Genomic DNA, 20,887 nt, shown 5'->3' with positions numbered 1-20,887 from the left:
GAGGCTTCCTGAGCCTCTTGAAGGAGGCTGAGCCTCTTGAAAGGAGGCTTCCAGCCTCTTGGAAGGAGGCTTGAGCCTCTTGAAGGAGGCTTCCTGAGCCTCTTGGAAGGAGGCCTGAGCCTCTTGAAGGAGGCTTCCTGAGCCTCTTGGAAGGAGGCTTCTGAGCCTCTTGAAGGAGGCTTGAGCCTCTTGGAAGGGAGGCTGGGGCCTCTTGAAAGGAGGCTTCCGAGCCTCTTGAAGGAGGCTTGAGCCTCTTGAAAGGAGGCTTCCGAGCCTCTTGAAGGAGGCCTGAGCCTCTTGAAAGGAGGCTTGAGCCTCTTGAAAGGAGGCCTGAGCCTCTTGAAGGAGGCTTCCTGAGCCTCTTGAAGGAGGCTTCAGCCTCTTGAAAGGAGGCTTCCAGGCCTCTTGAAAGGAGGCTTCCTGAGCCTCTTGAAAGGAGGCTTCTGGAGCCTCTTGAAAGGAGGCTCTGAGCCTCTTGAAAGGAGGCTTGAGCCTCTTGAAAGGAGGCTCTGAGCCTCTTGAAAGGAGGCTTCTGAGCCTCTTGAAAGGAGGCTTCCGAGCCTCTTGAAAGGAGGCTTCTGAGCCTCTTGAAAGGAGGCTTCCTGAGCCTCTTGAAAGGAGGCTTGAGCCTCTTGAAAGGAGGCCTGAGGCCTCTTGAAAGGAGGCTTGAGCCTCTTGAAAGGAGGCTTCCGAGCCTCTTGAAAGGAGGCTTCCTGAGCCTCTTGAAAGGAGGCTTGAGCCTCTTGAAAGGAGGCTTCCAGGCCTCTTGAAAGGAGGCTTCCAGGCCTCTTGAAAGGAGGCTTCTGAGCTCTTGAAAGGAGGCTTGGAGCCTCTTGAAAGGAGGCTTCTGAGCCTCTTGAAAGGGAGGCTTCTGAGCCTCTTGAAAGGAGGCTCTGAGCCTCTTGAAAGGAGGCTCTGAGCCTCTTTGAAAGGAGGCTCTGAGCCTCTTGAAAGGAGGCTTCGAGCCTCTTGAAAGGAGGCTTCCTGAGCCTCTTGAAAGGAGGCTTCTGAGCCTCTTGAAAGGAGGCTTCTGAGCCTCTTGAAAGGAGGCTGAGCCTCTTGAAAGGAGGCTTCTGAGCCTCTTGAAAGGAGGCTTCCGGGCCTCTTGAAAGGAGGCTCTGAGCCTCTTGAAAGGAGGCTTCTGAGCTCTCTTGAAAGGAGGCTTCTGAGCCTCTTGAAAGGAGGCTTCCTGAGCTCTTGAAAGGGGAGGCTTCTGAGCCTCTTGAAAGGAGGCTTCTGAGCCTTCTTGAAAGGAGGCTTCCTGAGCCTCTTGAAAGGGGAGGCTTCCTGAGCCTCTTGAAAGGGAGGCTTCTGAGCCTCTTGGAAAGGAGGCCTGAGCCCTTTGAAAGGAGGCTTCTGAGCTCTCTGAAAGGAGGCTGAGCTTCTTGAAAGGAGGCTTCCGAGCCTCTTGAAAGGAGGCTCTGAGCCTCTTGAAAGGAGGCTTCTGAGCCTCTTGAAAGGAGGCTTCCTGAGCCTCTTGAAAGGAGGCTTCCTGAGCCTCTTGAAAGGAGGCTTCTGAGCCTCTTGAAAGGAGGCTTCTGAGCCTCTTGAAAGGAGGCTTCTGAGCCTCTTGAAAGGAGGCTCTGAGCCTCTTGAAAGGAGGCTTCTGAGCCTCTTGAAAGGAGGCTTCTGAGCCTCTTGAAAGGAGGCTTCTGAGCCTCTTGAAAGGAGGCTTCTGAGCCTCTTGAAAGGAGGCTTCCGAGCCTCTTGAAAGGAGGCTCTGAGCTCTTGAAGGAGGCTTCTGAGCCTCTTGAAAGGAGGCTCTGGAGCCTCTTGAAAGGAGGCTTCCAGGCCTTGAAAGGAGGCTCTGAGCCTCTTGAAAGGAGGCTTGAGCCTCTTGAAAGGAGGCTTCTGAGCCACTTGAAAGGAGGCTTCTGAGCCTCTTGAAAGGAGGCCTGAGCCTCTTGAAAGGAGGCTTCTAGCCTCTTGAAAGGGGGCTTCCAGAGCCTCTTGAAAGGGGGCTTCTGAGCCTCTTGAAAGGGGGCTTCTGAGCCTCTTGAAAGGGGGGCCTGAGCCTCTTGAAAGGGGCTTGAGCCTCTTGAAAGGGGCCTGAGCCTCTTGAAAGGAGGCTTCTGAGCCTCTTGAAAGGAGGCTTCCGGAGCCTCTTGAAAGGAGGCTCTGAGCTCTCTTGAAAGGAGGCTTCTGAGCCTCTTGGAAAGGAGGCTTCCTGAGCCTCTTGAAAGGAGGCTTCTGAGCCTCTTGAAAGGAGGCTTCTGAGCTCTTGAAAGGAGGCTTCCGAGCCTCTTGAAAGGAGGCTTCCGAGCTTCTTGAAAGGAGGCTTCTGAGCCTCTTGAAAGGAGGCTTCTGAGCCTCTTGAAAGGAGGCTTCCGAGCCTCTTGAAAGGAGGCTTCCGAGCCTCTTGAAAGGAGGCTTCCGAGCCTCTTGAAAGGAGGCTTCCGAGCCTCTTGAAAGGAGGCTTCCGAGCCTCTTGAAAGGAGGCTTCCGAACCTCTTGAAAGGAGGCTTCCGAGCCTCTTGATAGGAGGCTTACGAGCCTCTTGAAAGGCGGCTTACGAGCCTCTTGAAAGGCGGCTTACGAGCCTCTTGAAAGGCGGCTTACGAGCCTCTTGAAAGGCGGCTTACGAGCCTCTTGAAAGGCGGCTTACGAGCCTCTTTAAAGGAGGCTTACGAGCCTCTTTAAAGGAGGCTTACGAGCCTCTTTAAAGGAGGTCTTCGAGCTGCTTGGAATAAGGCTTCCAAGAAGCGTAGAAGAATGCTTCTAATCCTGCAACGAAGCAACCGAGCTATAGTGAAAAAAAACCTACATGTCTCTGAAAAGAAAGATTCTGAACCTTTGAATCCTATATTGCATTAAAGATTTTTAAAATTTGTTCAATCGAAGTTTTGTTTGATCTTTTGTTCCGCAGTCCTTATTGTGCTGGTTGTGGAAGGCACGATTCAATTCGCTAGGATTTATTGATCGCATTGCATATTATGTACAATATAAATTTTTTAATTAAAAATACACTATTATCAAAACTTTATCAATGAGTTTTGATTGGAATTGTAATTCGTCCGCCATTACGCATTTTTGTCCGAGGTACCCCCTAGGGCCAGCGAAGGTACCCCAAGGGGTACATGTACCCCAGGTTGAGAACCGCTGCTGTAGAACAATTCCGTTCTCCGGCTGCCGACGGAATCCAGGAGGAGGGAGCGGGACCATTCGCTGGAGGAGCCGGTGGTGCTGGAGCTTGAACCGAAGCAGCTGCTGCTGCCATACGCTTGTGCGGTTGTAAAGGTGGGAGGATTGGAATCACTCGACGGGGAACCGCGACGGCCGGATAGTTCACCTCGTTGAGTACAGGAACACGGTTTTTCTTCGGTAGGGTCCTGGTGGAAGCCTTCTTCCGGATTTCCAGGAATTCCGCCCGCTTTGGACAGTCCTTTGTGGTGGCCCGATGTTTATCGCCACAGTTGGCGCACTTGGGATCGGTCACCTCCATCTTGTCGCACTCGTCTGTCGGATGGGGTTCGCCACACTTGTTGCAACGTGGCTTCATGCGGCAGTTCCTGGTGCCGTGCCCGAAACTAAAGCAGTTGGCAAACTGCGTGATGTCGCGGTGCACTGGTCGATATCGCTCCAGCTGCAGCTCCTTCCTGGTGGTGGAGGTGGAGCCGTATTCTGGTAGCGATATCTCCTCGCCTTGTCGTGACGAGCGATCTTGTGAACTGCCACTGGCTTCAGGCCGCAACATTCGAGCTCAGCTTTGAGTTCCTCTTCCTTCATGTCCTGGAGTCCTTGCAGCAAAGCGCTAAGCGGCTTCATGCCGGGGTGGTCATGAGTGTAGTACTCATACTTGTGGACCTCGAAAAACTCCACGACGGAATACGGATTGATGATGGTCCTTGCTTGCCGGCATCGCTTTCACGCTCTCGTTGCAGAGCCAAAAAATAGCCGAATTTTTGAGCGCAAATCCGGCGGATCGCCATTTATAAAAACCGGCGGGCACTTCTCCTTCCGCTCTGGTAGCACCTGCGACTGCTGCTTCTTACGTTTCTTCGGCGGATTGCCGGCATCGCCGATTGGCAACGACGAATATACGTTGCTCTGCTAAAGTTGCTTGGCAGGGTTACCCGCACCAACAAGTGCAGTGCGCTTCGGCATCTTTCCCGCGATCGAACATGATTTGAATTTTCTCATTTAATTCCACCATAACTTTATCAGATACGTATTTCGTCCTCAAAAGTAAGGTCGTCTTAATTGTCTCGTCTTATGACGAGGCACTAAAAGCTCAAAATAATGTATGTGCAGAAGAGCCTCGTGGCTCGCGTTATTTTGTTATGCTATGTGCGGTCGAAAAAGTAATTAATTGGTGCGCGATCGGTCAAGAACAGCCTCGAGACTCGCGTTATTTTGCTCTGCTTTTTGCGAAAAAAAAAACTACACATTACAAGCGGCGTTTACCAAAACGAACCTTTCTACCCCATATATCCAACATCCCTTTAATCACGTCAACATATTCCTACCCATTCCTTAATTGACCTGCATTGGGACACGGCCGATAAGGGTCTCCTTGCGCCTTGCGAGCAAAGACATAAGGTTGCCAACCCGGAGATAGCGAGTTCGATTCTCGGTCCGGTCAAGGATGTTTTCGGGTTGGAAACTTTCTCGGCACCCTGGGCATGGTGTATTCATTGTACTTGCCACACAAGATACATACTCATGCAATGGCGGGCATAAAAAAGCTTTCAATTTTATGACTGAGGAAATCCTAAAAGAATACTAAGTTTGATAGAAGAGCGAAAAAGTCAAAATGTGTACATATCACTCTAAGCTCATGCACAAACCAGTGACATAAGTAATCAAATGCATTATCTTATAATCTGTTTTACGTAGTTTACGTCGGGCGACCGTATTTTGTATAGGGTAACGGTACTAATAGTGGAGGTATTAGTAGATCCACAAAATATTTTTTTTAAATTGACGATTATGGGAAATTTACAGCTTTAATATCTTAGTCAATAGATAAACAAATAAATTTGCTAACAAAAATGAGATAAATGTCATTTAACATTAACAATTACCAAATATTGCTTGTACCACTATGGGTATACTGTTCCTTTAGTGGCAGTAAAAATTAATTTTGGTTCCCATAGTGGTGCTATCCATTGGTTTCTTATGAGACTCGCCACTATTGGTACAGTTGCACCACTATAGGTGCAAGGAAGTCAATTTTGTTAAGGAAAATTATTGTTTTCGATAGTTTTTCAAGCGAAATCTTAAGATAAGTTGCATTCAACAGGATATTTAAAGCACGGCGTATCAACTGAAACCATCGTAAAATGTATAATTATGATAAATGTCAATAAAACCCCACTACCTCCATTAAGGTTACGGTTAACTTACAACTCTTCTGATTTTTTGACTGAAAGATATAAACAAATTTAGCAGTAATATATCGAGCAAGTACAGTGCGTGTTTTAGTCGTCGCAAAAACGATAAAGTATCTATTTTGTGTTCGGTACTCATGCGCATATAGGGTAAATGTTCCCATATTAATAACAGCCCATGTATTAATCACAATCGTCAATAAACCAAATTAAAAATCAATTCATTTACAATTTCGCAAATCGATCGATTTTAACCCTTTCGTCGCCGGGTTACCAAATCGGAAATAAACAGTTTTGATTGCAATCGCAACAAACAATTTTTGAAATCTTTATAAAATGTGTATAATGTACTTAAATGTAATAAACTTCATTGCTTGACACAATAAATCTTGACCTTTCCAGCCATAACATCTCAACTTCATAGTTTTTCATTTTGAGTGGGTTTTTTTAGGGTGCCGACAACCGACCACCTTTTTCGGAACGGCATAAAATCAACGCCAAACAAAATCGGTAATATTTTTTTTTCAATAGATGAAACAAATCTCTCCACTAGTTATTCGCTTATATGTCTATATGCTTCAGGTATGCAAATATCACCACATTGTGCAATTGAACTAAAGTTAGGGACCAAAAACAAAAGGGTGCCGACAACCGACCACCTTCTCCTATTATTGAAATAGGTACAGGCATGTAGGATTAACTGTTTTCGAATGTTATTGAAATATGTGCATGGCGGTAGTAATGTTTTTCAGTTAAATAATACTTAAAAAATGTGATATTTATTTCATTTTTGTAGTCACCAAATTGTTTTCAATTAAAAATTATGTCAGCTGAGTATAATTATGTGCATGTTTCTTGATTATTGGGTGGGAAATCAATGTATTCAATATGCACTTTGTCTTATTGTTATTGATATATGAACAGATACCCTATTGCGCTTCGCTCCGGTCGAAACAAGCGGCCAAGCGCTATCTTAATTAGTTTGCGATAGCCGTCGAGCAAGTAAGTACAGTGCGTGTTTTGGTCGTCGCGAAAATGAAAAAAATATCTATTTGGTTCATTCAAAGTTAATTGCCTACCTATGTTCCGGGTATTCGGCCACCCGGAGTGGAAATCAATTACAATGTTTGAAACTCGATTTATGCATATGCACAACATTTGATAGACCTCCGTCGTCCTCCGCAGCTTATCGGGTACTGACCAAACTAAATTCCCAGCACCAGGCACGTAGCCGAACTCTTGCAATCCATTTTCAGAACTAACTCTCTCACATGTATTTTTGTACCTTGCCAATCAAGTACGATGAGTATTTAGTATTGTCTGAGTTGCTGACGAAGGAAGTTAATAAGAGCCAGATAGTACACGCAGAAAAAAACCTACGTTAAAAACAAACATATTCTAGGTAAATCCAAAAATAAATTCAGTTTGTTCTGGCATCAAAAATGTTGCATTTGAAGCGATCGAAAACTTTTTATTGAATCAAATGTGCGTTTCAAGTTGTTTCAACCAGATAAATGTTTGAAGCAAACATGGATGCTGGGAATTTGGTTTCATCAGTACCCGATAAGTTACGGAGGACGACGGAGGTCCTTCGTAGCTTAGTTGGGAATAAGGCACTTGTCTAGCGTACTGGTTTCGTGGGATCAAACCCCACAGAAGGGAGTGGTTACCCTCCAATACCTTTTCCGAACTAAATCTATCACATGTTGTGCATATGTATAAATTGAGTTTCAGACATAGTAAGATATTTAATCTATAAATACATTCCACTAAAAGCTTAAAATAATTTTCGTATCAATCTATTTGGTGTTCGGTTGCCCATGCGAACTGCGGAGTTCGTGAATAAATATGTTTCGTATCGGACGCGGATCGGATGTTTAGTTTAATTTTGTAACGCCAGATTAGTAAATCGGTAGATCCGAGAATTTTGTTCTGTGTTGATTCACGGCTAGGGGCCCACCTTAGCCGTGCGGTAAGACGCGCGGCTACAAAGCAAGACCATGCTGAGGGTAGCTGGGTTCGATTCCCTAGTCAATTTTCGGATTGGAAATTGTTTCGACTTCCCTGGGCATAAATTTATAATCGTGTTAGCCTCATGATATACGAATGCAAAAATGGTAACTTGGCTTAGAAACCTCGCAGTTAATAACTGTGGAAGTGCTAAATGAACACTAAGCTGCGAGGCGGCTCTGTCCCACTGTGGGGATGTAATGCCAATAAGAAGAAGAAGAAGTTGATTCGCGATTGATCGTATTTCGATTAGCAAGCAAAATGGTCGCGCATGATCCGAGATATTTTGTTTTGATCTGTACCGTCCGGAAAGTTGCGTTGTAACGGAGTTTTTCGCCGCTTTGCATACTGATAGCTGCCATGAGACGGGCTTGGTAGTCATATGGCTACTGCTTCTGCCTCATACGCAGGAGGTCATGAGTTCAATCCCAGGTCCGTCCCATTCTTCTACTTTGTATCTTTCTCAATATTTCTCATGTTCTAGCAATCGCTAGAACTAGAAATGGACTTCCATACCGTTTCCATTTCAATGCTATACTCAACTTGACTATTCTAGTAGTAGCTGCTAGAATTGGAAATGAATAATAATTTAAGAAATTCTATCAGTTGCTTTCTCCTATCTGTCACATTGGCAGCTCGTTAACCAAGACGAACCTCTGCCTCAACCCAAAAATTCCAACAAATTCCGCATGAACTCGTGGCAAGTGTAGAGGTATATTTGGCTTGCAGTGGGCGAGTGATTGCATCATCATTTCCTTCCCTTTCCCTACATTGCCTCTGACGTGGCAGGCGCCAGTGTGACCTAACAAATGAGATCACCAGTACTTGTACATTGAAGATGAATGCTAGTCCCAAGTAAACATCTGTTGGTTCTCTATGCAAGAACAGCTGATCTGGTCATAATGGAGTAGCAACTACGGGCAGTCAATCAAGCTCAAGCTTTGCATACTGATAGCTGCCATGTATATTTTTAAACTTTCTTATCCCAATTGCTTATGGATTACTATTTGGGATTTAATAGCAACCCAATTGGAGATAAAAAGAATAAAACATGTAAGCTACCATTACTGGCCACGCCCATCTTCTCCGTTACTATGAAAATATGACATCTACTTAACGAGAGGCCAGTGACTCACCGACGCCCTCATAAAGCTATGTCCATTTAGAATCCGGAATGATTTATTGTATTGCAGCGGCACGGAAAGTGACCACTGCAAGAATTTTTTTTACAGCGGTATGTCTACCTAGGCGCCCACTTGCTGTGGTATAAATTTCACGATGTTTCGTGCAGTGAGTCAAAAAATATTCCAGATGGAAGCCGAAAGGAGAGAAAAAATCTGCACACCCACGTTGATAATCCTGCTCATCGACGATGGAACCTACGTCAAAATGGATTTCGGACAGCTTTCTAGCTAAAAATTCTACATGGCGGCGGCACGAGGAGAAGTTCGTGCGAAGTTTAAGTTTGCTTTTTGGACAAACTTGCAAAAATAACAGATGATTTTGGCAAGGGATATGCAGCTGTGGAGCAAAGACCTAAGTGTTTGTGACGAATAAGACGATGGACTCGAAGCTGCACAAGGAGGAATGTCCCAAAAACCGCAGTCTACCTTCCATAAAGCCCATAAAGGTCCCGTGAAGTTTCAGCCATATTTGGCGAGTTGCCACTACAGCCGGGACGTCATCCAGTGGTACCGCGATAATAACGAAGATTTCATCGATAAAACCTAAATCCACGCAACTGCCCACAGCTCCGGCCCATCGAGACATTTTGGGCAGTAATGAAGCGGAAGCTTAGGAAAAGTGGAAAAACAGCTCGGGACGCGACTCAGATGACCAAAATGTGGAACAAATGTGCCAAGGAAGTTGACTCCGGAGGTGTGCAACTTTTGATGAGAGGAATAAAGAAGAAGGTGCAAATTTTCACTAGAAACAAGAAGAAATGATTTGTATCAATATTTTTTCCTTAAAGTACAGTGAATTACCCTTGTTTTGATGTATGACCCTAATTTGTACGTCAATCCGTTACCGAGATAGAGATGATTTTATTATTCCGGATTCTAAATGGACATAGCTTTAGATGTCAAGGAATTGGAAGGTTGGAAGGGTATATAGTTTAGGAGTACATATCATTATAAGCAAATGATATTGTACTTTTTTTTTAACAAGACGTTGGGAGTGACCATGCTAAGAGTTTTGGCACTCCGTCCTCCTGGATGATGATTCTGTGGGATGGGGCGAAGCTATTATACTTGCCCTGGCTAATAGGCCTTGATTTAAGCGCCATTGCTCGCTCTCTCAATCGTGAAAAAAGAGAAAATATCCTCCCCCCATATAGGGGAAATGACGCCTTTGGCAGGTTTTGTTCTATTATTGTCAGGGAGGTTTTCTATAACTAATTTTGCTTAAATTTGGCCTAAATATTATTTGCATATCGAAGAATATTGTGGCTAAATTTCATAAAATTTGGCCAACAAAAACCCCCCTGACAATAATAGAACAAAACCTGCCAAAGCTGTCATTTCCCCTAGGACTTTTAAGCCAAACATATCGACATTGTTGTTTCATAAGGGCGGAGGTCGCAAACGTTAACATTGACTTTTTTCCACTGAAGATTAAAGCCTGCTCACGGTATTTTCAACTTCCATTCAGTAGAATGCTCGGAGCTTTACCAGTTCCAAGGGATGGTTAGCTGAGGGCGATACTAATAAATGAGAAATTTGAGAGAAAAATTAATGTTTATGCGACACGCCTATTTTCAACAACTTTTAAATGGCAATTACATCGTTTATCTGTAACGTTATACACAAAATATTTTCAAAATATTATTAGATTGTCACTGGCATTTTGAGAAATTTAATCTGAGGAACATGAGAATGAGCTACGCATTTTTCGATAAAGTGTTTAGACATTTCAAACAATTCCATTAATATTAGCCGCAAAATTGCGAGATATTACATGGGTTTATGTGTTTTATATGCGTAACCTAATTGGGTTGTTTAGCAGAGAAAAATATGAGTTTTTTTATAGTTTAACATTAATTTTTAGGTCACGTCAAGCTACCGAAAAAAACCTCTAGATATGTAAGTTCCCGATCATTAAGAAGATTTGTGTAGCTTGAGTACGAAAGAGTATATTTTTTGCGTGATCTCGTAATAAAAATGTGTTTTCTTTTTCTATATTTAATCATTTTTCCCCGCCTTGGAGATTTTACGAATACACAAATTTTTTTATTATAAACATGTAATCATATTTAATGGCTCATTAAATCAGCGGTTCTCAACCTTTTTCTAAAGAGGTACCCCTTAGAAGTTATGCATTAATTCAGGTACCCCCTCTTCAAAGTAGGCTTCCAAGCATTTTGATAAAAATAATTCCGAGCCCTTTGGAAGGAGGCTTTTCAGCCTCTTGAAAGGAGCCTCTGAATCTCTTGAAAGTAAGCTTCCGCACCTCTTGATAAGAGGCTCCTGAGCTTCTGAGAAGATTTCAAGCATCTTGAATGACAGCTTTTGAGTCACTTAAAAGGAGGCTTCCTTTGCATCTTGAAAGGACGCTTCTGAGCCTTTTGAAAGTATGTTTCCAAGCCTCTTGAAAGAAGAATTCCCTCCGGAAGGCTTCCGAACTACTTGAAAGTAGTTTTTCGATTCTCTTGAAAGTAGGCTTCCGTGCATCTTGAAAGGAGGCTTACGAGCCTCTTGAAATAAGCTTTCTGAGATTTTTGAAAGAAGGCTTCCAATCCTCTTGAAAGGAGGTTTCCAAACATCTTGAAAGGATGCTTCCAAGCCTCTTGATAAAAGGTTTCCAAGTCTCTTGAAATAAGCCTCTTAAAAGGAGACTTCCAAGTCACTTGAAAGAAGGCTTCCAAGCCTCTTGAAAGAAGGCTTCCAAGCCTCTTGAAAGGAGGCTTCCAAGCCTCTTGAAATGAGGCTTCCAAACCGCTTGAAAGAATGATTCCAAGCCTCTTAAAAGGCGGCTTTCAAGCCTCTTGAAAGGAGGCTTCTGAACATCTTGAAAGAGGCTTCTGAACGTCTTGAAAGAAGGCTTCTGAACATCTTGAAAGAAGGTTTCTGAAAATCTTGAAAGAACCAACCAGGGTCTCCAATTAGCCTTTCGTGCAAAGGCGTACGATTGCCAATCCGGAGATGGCAAGTTTTCGGATGGGAAATATACCTTTTAAACGAAGGCTTCCGAACCTTTAGATTCTGGATTTTAGTTGAAAAGCATGTGTGTGTATGTGTATCTTCAATCTAACCCCCACTGTCCGGCAGTGGTATTATGGAAGAAAGCTGTCTTTAATAAAGTCAGCTTTAGCCCGGGAGTTAGAAGGTGTTAGCTCTACTGCAGCTCCAGTGATCCATTTCAGACTGCCTGGTAACTCACGTCCAGTCCGAGGTCACTTTCACTTGCAATAAGCCCCGCCTATTTATGCTACCATTATCAATTGGATAATGGATCCATAAATAAAAACTTCCGGATTTTTAAATCCAGCGCGTATATAGTTTTTGAATCATATTAAAACATATTGAAACAATCTCACCAAATTGATCCAATTCCGTATAAATGAACTGAGGAAGAGCAGATTACAACTAGTGTCCACGAACAAACCACTACTCTTCCAGCGCTATTCCGATCAATTCTTTATTGATCCATATTTTCCTGGTATTTTCACAAATTCATACATGTTTTCACCAAATTCATCCCCGTATTCAAACTACACAAACGATTTCGCGCACTCAAATAAGAATACACTTGAGAAAAAGTCACCAAACTCGTAAATCTCAAACTTCAGATAACTTAAACTTTTTTCTTCTAGTACAAATGCAAAAAATACACATCAGCCGAATCTATTTCTTGCGGAAACGAACAAAAACCGTGACAGCAAATTTAAAAGCAACCGTCCGCGCGCATGGCTTGCTGCGATCAAACTCACCTTTAGATTCTGGATTTTAGTTGAAAAGCATATACTCAAAATATTTTTCAAAATTTCATTTAGATTTTCAGGAAGATTGCATTGGAGATTTTTTAAATTTACGCGTTAGACGTTTTGTCCGTTTTATTTTTTGTTCCGCAACCCTTCATACACTGAATCACCATGCACAAGACAAAATTATGATATATTAAATACACAATTATCCAAATTTTATCAATAAGTTTCGAATTGGAATTGTAATACGTCCACCATTACGCATTTTTGTCCGAGGTACCCCCTAGGGCCAGCGAAGGTACCCCCAGGGGTACATGTTGAGAACCGCTGCATTAGATCATTCAATACATCATAAAACAGTTTAAATTGTAAATAGGAAACAAAAAACAGATCTAAATAGGTGTTTTTGTTAAGGCAAGAACGTTCATGAATAACTGTATGAAAAATTAAATTTGTTACATACATATTTTCAAATCAAAAAGGTAAAACAATATTGCACTTATCTTTCCGAGTTCTCTAAATGTACTGATCTCAATCGACTCGCTATCCCAGTCCATAAAACCATAAAACCATATCTCCAGAGGCTCTCCAAATTGGTTCTACTAAAAAGTTGCACTCTGTGATTATCGAAGATGAATCCAAACGTCGATTTCCAGTGCCACGAAGGATAGCCATCATATTATGATGCAGGATCAAATTCAGCTGTAGGCTCAAACTTCAAACATTTTAATCATCAGTTCCTTGGCACTTGCAAACTTCTCTTGAATTTTCTTGAATGGATTTCAAATTTATGAAATCGGGGAATTTGAGATTGAAGAATAATAACCTAAATAAAAAAAATGACGCTTTGAAAACAAAATTTACTTCTCTTGAGCGCGGCTTTACTTCGATCTCCTTGATCTGTACGGTTCGGAAAGTAAATCAATTATTACGCGTTTTTATTTGCATTTCATATATAAGGCACTGCACGGACTGCTTTGTCCCTTTCTCGCTGCAAAGAAATTAGAAAACAACAAGGCCAGTAAACGTCAAAATTTATGAAGAACGAAAGAGAAAGAGATGTTTCCGTGCAGTGCCCTATGGACTTAACCACGAGCGTCTTCTTTTTCCACGATTCTTCTTCTTTTCGCTCGAAAAAATGACATCCGTTGCGGGCCGATGAACATTTGAGTGAATTCGGAGCTTTTAGTTCACCGGATGTTCACGTTGATGTTTATTTTTTTGTAAGGGGGCAGGGTGGTAGAAAAACTTTTTTTCCTTAAATATGTCACAGGAACATCATTTCCAGAAAAGTAAGATAATTGAAATACTTATCTGCAGAAAAAATTTCATCGATTTCTGAGATGAGGCTTTTTTGTAATATTAATTTTAATTTTTAAAACTATTTTTTTTCAGTGTAGAAATCGGTTTTTAATTTTTTGGATATTTTTCCAAAAAAAACTTCAGGGAATTTCACGACAGTCCGCCATACGACACTTTTTTGTAGGTGTTGTCATTTTAGAGTTACATTGATTTAAAAAAAATCAGGCCCTTATCAAATGTTAGTCTTGACAATTTTTGAAAAACCAATTATGCAGAGTGGCTTAGAAATACCACAGACAAACAGACGTAACAGCTTGAACATTTTTCTGAAAAATCTATTGTCCTACTCCTCTACTACCATCTTGCGAGCATGTTACACGAAACAATGTTTCGTATGACATTGTCACCAGGAGGCGCTGGAGTGAAATGTCAAAATCAAAGGATTACGACGCTTGCGCCTCTAGTTGTGAAACTCGCAATCGATCTAATTCAAATGGATCGTTGAAGTCATGGTCGATGGTAATTTCTCCAGTGTTACGTCTGTTTGTCTGTGGAAATACCATATCTTTATGCCCATGGGCCCATGGGTGCACCAAGTTTCATTCGATTCTGAGATGGTGTTGCCAGCCCCATAGAAGGGTTGGCGCGAAATTCGTCTATACCGCTCATAAAAAAATTTACTCCTCTGCTCATTTCGCAACAGAAAATGAGCGCCAGATAGTCGCCTAAAAAAACATACATCCAGAAATATGTGATATTTGATATTGATGTGATATTTTTGAAAATTTGGCCCCCAGCTGGTGAATTGTGGCGATGAATGCTTTTAAGGCACGTGCTATTTGTACTGCGGATAAATTTTCCACATCTATGAGAGCCTTGGAAAATGATCACGAAAGTTGCATTTTGTTACAAGGGTCTCATATATGTGAAAAACTTTCTCCGCATTTCTACGAATTCTACGGTCAATGGTCATAATGCTCATGCTCATACTCAATACATTAACAGTTTTCTACTTCTATGGCTGGTTGCCAAATGGAACAAATTCATGAGTAATAATAGAAATTGCTATCTGAGGGCAAGAAGAGTGAATTATAAAAGACTTTTTTGAACGATTTTGCTCTACGTCCTCCAGAATGCCGGTGAGAGCGATGACCCATTCTCACCCCCAGACCCATTGTCACCCCCGATGGCGGTAACACATTTATTTAACACATTATTTGTTATTCACAATTCGTCTTAGCTATACTTCAACTTTCCTCCATGATAATCCAGAGCTTACTCATCTACACTGGTGGAGTCAAACTCGGGCACGATGGGACATGCGTGACACCAAATTCAATATTTTCCCACAAAATCGTATACAGTCAAACCTCCATAATTCGATATTGAAGGGACCATCGACTTAGGGAAAAATTGAGATGAGGAATAGCAAATCTCGCTTAACGTTTCAAAAGGACCTAAGTAATATTTTTTTCATGAATTAATTTGAATACAGGAATCAATAGCTTTCATGTTGTTCTGTTGATTGCGCTATTCAAATTAATTCATGAAAAAAAATGTTACTTGGGTACTTATGAAAAGTTAATAAAATTAAGTAAATCTTTGGAAAGCTGTTTGAAGGGACCATCACAGTAACCCAGAAAATATTTTTTAATATGGCATAATTTGCTTCCATGAGTCGATATCGAGCCACAGAACATCGACTCATGGAGGTTTAACTGTATTTACGCCGAAATTGTCCTAAAACATGTTTTTTTGCCAATTTTTATAAACCCGGGGAAAATACCGAAAGAATTCTTGAACGAAGTTTTGAAGGAATTCCTGGAGGAAATCCTGACGTATTTCATGAAGTTATTCCTGGAGAAATATCGGCATATCTTCGAAAATTCCATTTGATATTCCATCGCAAATTTCTTTTGAATTCCATCTGGAATTCATCTGGAAATTCCTTAAGGTATTTTTTAGAATTTTATTCGGACATTCCTTCACCAATTCTCTCAGAAATTCCTTTACTTTTCGAAAATCGGTTTGGGTTTCTCCTTCGAAAAATCCTTCAAAAACTTATTCGTAAATGTCGTATTCCAGCCGAAAACGGCTGAATGGAATCCGCCGTTGAAGAGCGGTGCGACTGTTCGTTTTAAAATTCGACAACCAACTAACGGTGCAATCTTCGTCGTTGCTACTCAACCCGATGGCGCTACCAACACCATCTCACACTGCACAATCATGCACTCAATCATGCACAGATTCTTTCTCTATCGTGATTAGTGCATATGCAAAATTGAGAGTTCGAATCAAGTCTAATGTAAAACTTGTAACATTGTACGGTAAATTGGGGCACACGAAATATGTGATTTCACGATTGGTATATTTGATTGCTTATGTTTAATGTACTATCCGCAATAGCAGAATCAATTCATAGTCTAGAATCACTTATACAAACTAAAATCATTAGCCGCTTACTCTGAATACTACATCTTTCTCCTTCCCTACTCTTTGAACTTTGTAAGAATATGATTTCAATTTTATAAATATTTCATTATAAAGAAAAATCATACCCAAATTGCTTCAAAATAAATTAAAGCAATTCTTAATATTGTAGTACCATCAACATCTAATGCAAAGAAGAACAAACTTGATATGTTAAGTACCGTCATATGTTTGCTAAAACTAATAATGATTGTGGGGCACATTTTATTTTTTTTCGGAATTCTACTTGCTCTTGCACAATTCGCCCGGAGTCCTGCTTGGTACTCGCAAAGAGCAATCCTCTATAGAACTTGCAAACGTAGTCCTACGTCAACATTCTTTGGGGTTTTACTCACTCTGGAATAAATAAAAAAAACGCCTCGGAGTCCATTTGCAAAATGTATTCCTTCATAGAAGCCACAGACGGAATCCTACGTCAACATGTCTCGGAGTTCTACTCGCTCCGGAACGAACAAAATTGTCCCGGAGTCCTGCTCTGCATTCGTGTGGTCTTCTATAGAATACCCAGACGAACATGTCTTGGAGTTGCATTGGAATCCTGCTCTGCATTCGCAAAGTATACTCTTCTATAGGATACACAAACGATGTCCTACCTCAAAATGCCTTGGAGTTCTACTCGCTCCGGAATAATCAAAAATGCTTTGGAGTCCTTCACATTCGCAAAGTGTACTCTTCCATAGAATACACAGACGTATTCCTACGTCAAAATGCCAAAATTTTCTAATCACTTCGGAATGAACACAAAATGGAATAAACACAAATTTTCTCAGAGTCGTGCTCTGTATTCGCAGAGGTCCTCTATAGCATACCTAGACGTAGGCATACGTCAACATGCCTCGGAGTTCTGCTCGATCCGGAATAAACAAAAATGCCTCGGAGTGCTTCACATTCACAAAGTGTACTCTTGTGTAGAATACACAGACGTAGTCCTACGTCAATATGCTTCGGCGTTCTACTCGCTTCAGAATAAACACGAAAATGCCTCGAAGGTCGGCTCGCATTCACAAAGTGTACTCCACATAATACACAGACGTAGTCCAGCGTCAACATGTTTCGAAGTTCTACTCGCTCCGAAAAAGAAACAAAAAATGTCTCGGGATCTTGCAATGCATTCGCAAAGTGTACTCCTCTATAGACTACCCAGATGCAGTAATACGTCAAAATGTCTCTGATGTTTACTCGCTCCGGAATGAACACAAAATGCCTTGGAGTCCTGCTTTGCATTTTCAAAGTAAACTTTTTTTGTTGAATACACAGACGTAGCCCTACTTTAACACGCATCGAAGTTTTACTCGCTCCGGAATAAACACGAAAATTCCTCGACGGTCTGCTTCGCATTCATAAAATGTACTCTACAGACGTAATCCTACGTCAACATGCCTCGGAGTTTTACCCGCTCCGGAATGAACAAAAAAAGTCTCGGACACCTGCTCTGTATTCGCAAAGTGTGGTCCTCTATAGAGAACCCAGACGTAGTCCTACGTAAAAATGCCTCGGATATCCACTCGCTCCGGAATCAACAAAAAAATGCCTCGGAGTCCTTCACATTCGCAAAGTGTACTCGTCTATAGAATACACAGCCGAAGTCCTATGTCTGCGGAATGAACACAAAATGTCTTGGAATCCAGCTTCGCATTTGGTAAAGTGGCCACAGACGTAGTTCGACGTCAACATGCATCGGAGTTTTACTCACATTCACAAAAAAATGCCTCGGAGTCTGCATTCGCAAAGTGTACTCCTCTATAGAATACCCAGATGCAGTCCTACGTCAAAATGTCTCTGATGTTTACTCGCTCAGAAATGAACACAAAATGCCTTGGAGTCCTGCTTTGCATTTTCAAAGTGTACTCTTCTTTTGAATACACAGATGAACCCCTACTCCAACATGCCTTGGAGTTCTACTCGCTCCGGAATAAACGCGAAAATGCCTCGGAGTCCTTCACATTCGCAAAGTGTACTCCTCTATAGAATACACAGTCGTAGTCCTACGTCTACGGAATGAACACAAAATGTCTTGGAATCCTGCTTCGCATTTGCAAAGTGGTCACAGACGTAGTTCGACGTCAACATGCCTCGGAGTTCTAATCGCATTCACAAAATAAAATGCCTCGGAGACCTGCTCGCTTCGGAATAAACAAAAAATGCCTCGGAAACCTGCTCGTTCCGGAATAAACAAAAAAATGCCTCGGAGACCTGCTCGCTCCGGAATAAACAAAAAAAATGCCTCGGAGACCTGCTCGCTCCGGAATAAACAAAAAAAATGCCTCGGAAACCTGCTCGTTCCGGAATAAACAAAAAAAATGCCTCGGAGGTCGGCTCGCATTCACAAAGTGTACTCCACATAATACACAGACGTAGTTCAGCGTCAACATGTTTCGAAGTTCTACTCGCTCCGAAAAAGAAACAAAAAATGTCTCGGGATCTTGCAATGCATTCGCAAAGTGTACTCCTCTATAGACTACCCAGATGCAGTAATACGTCAAAATGTCTCTGATGTTTACTCGCTCCGGAATGAACACAAAATGCCTTGGAGTCCTGCTTTGCATTTTCAAAGTAAACTTTTTTTGTTGAATACACAGACGTAGCCCTACTTTAACACGCATCGAAGTTTTACTCGCTCCGGAATAAACACGAAAATTCCTCGACGGTCTGCTTCGCATTCATAAAATGTACTCTACAGACGTAATCCTACGTCAACATGCCTCGGAGTTTTACCCGCTCCGGAATGAACAAAAAAAGTCTCGGACACCTGCTCTGTATTCGCAAAGTGTGGTCCTCTATAGAAAACCCAGACGTAGTCCTACGTAAAAATGCCTCGGATTTCCACTCGCTCCGGAATCAACAAAAAAATGCCTCGGAGTCCTTCACATTCGCAAAGTGTACTCGTCTATAGAATACACAGCCGAAGTCCTATGTCTGCGGAATGAACACAAAATGTCTTGGAATCCAGCTTCGCATTTGCAAAGTGGCCACAGACGTAGTTCGACGTCAACATGCATCGGAGTTTTACTCACATTCACAAAAAAATGCCTCGGAGTCTGCATTCGCAAAGTGTACTCCTCTATAGAATACCCAGATGCAGTCCTACGTCAAAATGTCTCTGATGTTTACTCGCTCAGAAATGAACACAAAATGCCTTGGAGTCCTGCTTTGCATTTTCAAAGTGTACTCTTCTTTTGAATACACAGATGAACCCCTACTCCAACATGCCTTGGAGTTCTACTCGCTCCGGAATAAACGCGAAAATGCCTCGGAGTCCTTCACATTCGCAAAGTGTACTCCTCTATAGAATACACAGTCGTAGTCCTACGTCTACGGAATGAACACAAAATGTCTTGGAATCCTGCTTCGCATTTGCAAAGTGGTCACAGACGTAGTTCGACGTCAACATGCCTCGGAGTTCTAATCGCATTCACAAAATAAAATGCCTCGGAGACCTGCTCGCTTCGGAATAAACAAAAAATGCCTCGGAAACCTGCTCGTTCCGGAATAAACAAAAAATGCCTCGGAGACCTGCTCGCTCCGGAATAAACAAAAAAAAATGCCTCGGAGACCTGCTCGCTCCGGAATAAACAAAAAAAATGCACGGTGTTATGTGTCACAAAATCGAGCTTGTTTCGTCGCTGACAACGTCGCTAGCACCAAATTGAAGTTCGGAAGTCGATTTCCACACTTCCGAACGCTCTTCCGACAATGTGTTGGTGGCAAATTCAAATTTTGTTCTGACGTTCATGATGTCGGAAGTAAGTTCGGAAGTAAAACGTCGGAAGTCGGAATACAATTTAGTGCTGGCGACACAATATTGTCCCCTATGTAATTGAGATATTTGTATTTCCTCGTTCAGAACTTCCAATCGCTAGTTTAGTTTCGTCGCTGTGTGGGCTTCGCTTATATATTCTATAGAAATTATTATTGAATCAAACCATTGATAACGAATCTAAAAACTTAATTCTATTTATTCTTCAAAAATCTCATGAAAACAGAACATCTTAATCTGCGCATGAAGCGAAAGAAATCTGCTGAATGCATCTTTCTACAAAAAAGCAGAAGGAGACGCATAAATAGAAACGAGTTATACGAGAATTTCGTCGATGAAAATCTCATTCGAAGCAGCATCGTTAATTAATTATCTCAACTCTGTGTTGGTCTCACACCTGCCTAACCCAACTCAGGGTCCCCAAATAGCGAAGCACTCGTTTGAGCGGTTCTCTGATGAGTCAGCCGAGGGTGCTCTGAACCCGTTTAATGGCATCAAGCATGGATACATTCCCAGAAGAACAACTTCTATTGATCATCCGTTGCCGTTTTCTGGAGTGAAGGTGCGCTCTAGGCTAGGCCCGTTGTTGCCGGTTTTTGCTTCGCACACGCATCCCAGGGGTGCTGATGATGATTAAAGTGCGCTCAACCTTGAACTAGCCGGTCAGAGCTCTTTCGGTTTCCTGTTTCTTCATTGGCAAAATGTACATATCACCAACCATGCAAGGTATTATGTAGTCATTTTGAGCAGCGTTCCACCAGCACCTAGCTCTGGGAATTTGCGTTCCGTAACAGTTGGTGATGCCGATGTTGCTAATAAGGGTATCACGGTATCACGATCATAGATTGGGACTGCTCTGATTGTATAATTTATGGTCATCTAATATGTCATTGGGAGCAACTGTAGACTGTATAATGCGTAGATCATTTTTATGAAGCAACTCCTAAATCAATATGTTTCTTAACAAGAATAGTTTCCGGAATGTCCGGCATCTTTTGAGTTTTAATCTTGATCATTAAACTTAAAACCTATAAGAGTGGTAAGATGCGTGGATAAAAAACAAGAAATATTAAA

The 20,887-nt window shown here is 42.1% G+C and overlaps 1 protein-coding gene across 6 annotated transcripts in view; it reads left to right on the top strand.

Annotated features, from left to right (window-relative positions):
• The window catches only part of LOC134214914 (probable chitinase 2), a 51,851-nt gene that overhangs the window by 10,139 nt on the left and 20,825 nt on the right, over positions 1–20,887 (top strand). The gene's annotated exons all lie outside the window — the stretch shown is intronic.

The sequence above is a fragment of the Armigeres subalbatus genome, chromosome 2, assembly GCF_024139115.2.
Source record: "Armigeres subalbatus isolate Guangzhou_Male chromosome 2, GZ_Asu_2, whole genome shotgun sequence".
Classification (NCBI taxonomy): Eukaryota; Metazoa; Arthropoda; class Insecta; order Diptera; family Culicidae; genus Armigeres; species Armigeres subalbatus.
The sequence above is the reverse complement of the archived record's forward strand: the minus strand, read 5'-3'. Positions and strand labels throughout refer to the sequence as shown.